The sequence below is a fragment of the Oncorhynchus keta genome, unplaced genomic scaffold (genome assembly GCF_023373465.1).
Source record: "Oncorhynchus keta strain PuntledgeMale-10-30-2019 unplaced genomic scaffold, Oket_V2 Un_contig_16218_pilon_pilon, whole genome shotgun sequence".
In the NCBI taxonomy this organism is placed as follows: domain Eukaryota; kingdom Metazoa; phylum Chordata; class Actinopteri; order Salmoniformes; family Salmonidae; genus Oncorhynchus; species Oncorhynchus keta.
In genome coordinates, this window is record NW_026279773.1 from 74,707 (window position 1) to 76,380 (window position 1,674).

At 47.7% G+C, this 1,674-nt stretch overlaps 1 long non-coding RNA gene across 3 annotated transcripts; it reads right to left on the minus strand.

The window, feature by feature from the left end:
* Nucleotides 1–531: 531 nt before the first annotated feature.
* On the minus strand, nucleotides 532–1,627 carry LOC127919279 (uncharacterized). 3 transcript variants are annotated; one of them, XR_008102423.1, is made up of 4 exons: nucleotides 1,520–1,627; nucleotides 1,382–1,453; nucleotides 1,308–1,343; nucleotides 532–1,163 (listed from the first exon to the last, which is right to left on the minus strand). It is a non-coding gene; the product is annotated as an uncharacterized LOC127919279 (long non-coding RNA). The 3 variants fall into 3 exon arrangements; XR_008102421.1 differs by lacking the exon at nucleotides 1,308–1,343; XR_008102422.1 differs by lacking the exon at nucleotides 532–1,163 and having other exon boundaries at nucleotides 1,246–1,343.
* Between the last annotated feature and the right edge of the window lie 47 nt (nucleotides 1,628–1,674).

Here is a 1,674-nt window from a genome sequence, read left to right on the forward strand (position 1 = left end):
GTGTTCCTCCCCCTCTCTCTCTCCTCCTCCAGTTCAGTGATGTCTCATTATATCTCTGTGTTCCTCTCCTCCTCCAGTTCAGTGATTCCCTGGTGTACACCAGCAGAGGTATGACAGCAGACAACCAGTTCAAGTTCACGGCCAGCTGCCTCTCTACGGCATGACAGTAAGAGTCTCCAGAACCTGAACCATTACATTATGGGCCAGTTTCCTGGACACACATTAAGCCTCGTCCAAAAACGCCAGATATATAGAGAACATTTATTCCAGGATTAGACTTAATGTGTGTCCGGGAAGCTGGCCCCATGCTGTTAGCTTCAGATAACATGACACAGCTGTAAATTAGTAGAGGTCACTCTCCTCTGATCCAACCTGTGTCTGTGTCCTCAGGTCAGGAGAGTGAGGATGAGTGGGGAGTTCCTCATTCCTTCACTCTGTTTGGTCAGCGCCAGTCTGTCGTCGTGGCAGCAAGGTACAAGTGTTCTAGATGTGTTCTGGGTGTTATTCCATTTTCTTGATGTTTTAGGGTGTTTTACACTGTTCCAGGGTGGTTTAGAGTGTTCCAGGGTGGTTTAGAGTGTTCCAGGGTGGTTTAGAGTGTTCCAGGGTGGTTTGGAGTGTTCCAGGGTGGTTTGGAGTGTTCCAGGGTGGTTTGGAGTGTTCCAGGGTGGTTTAGAGTGTTCCAGGGTGGTTTAGAGTGTTCCAGGGTGGTTTAGAGTGTTCCAGGGTGGTTTGGAGTGTTCCAGGGTGGTTTGGAGTGTTCCAGGGTGGTTTAGAGTGTTCCAGGGTGGTTTAGAGTGTTCCAGGGTGGTTTGGAGTGTTCCAGAGTGTTCCAGGGTGGTTTAGAGTGTTCCAGGGTGGTTTAGAGTGTTCCAGGGTGGTTTGGAGTGTTCCAGGGTGTTCCAGGGTGGTTTAGAGTGTTCCAGGGTGGTTTAGAGTGTTCCAGGGTGGTTTAGAGTGATCCAGGGTGGTTTGGAGTGTTCCAGGGTGTTCTAGGGTGGTTTAGAGTGTTTTAGGGTGTTCTAGAGCAGGGGTGTTAAACTAACCCATGTCTGTACTCTGTACATCTAACCCATGTCTGTACTCTGTACCTAGCTGTGTATCTAACCCATGTCTGTACTCTGTACCTAGCTGTGTATCTAACCCATGTCTGTACTCTGTACCTAGCTGTGCATCTAACCCATGTCTGTACTCTGTACCTAGCTGTGCATCTAACCCATGTCTGTACTCTGTACCTAGCTGTGTATCTAACCCATGTCTGTACTCTGTACCTAACTGTGTATCTAACCCATGTCTGTACTCTGTACCTAGCTGTGTATCTAACCCATGTCTGTACTCTGTACCTAGCTGTGTATCTAACCCATGTCTGTGTACTCTGTACCTAGCTGTGTATCTAACCCATGTCTGTACTCTGTACCTAGCTGTGTATCTAACCCATGTCTGTACTCTGTACCTAGCTGTGTATCTAACCCATGTCTGTATGTACCTAGCTGTGTATCTAACCCATGTCTGTACCTACCTAGCTGTGTATCTAACCCATGTCTGTACTCTGTACCTAGCTGTGTATCTAACCCATGTCTGTACTCTGTACCTAGCTGTGTATCTAACCCATGTCTGTACTCTGTACCTAGCTGTATCTAACCCATGTCTGTACTCTGTACCTAGCTGTGTATC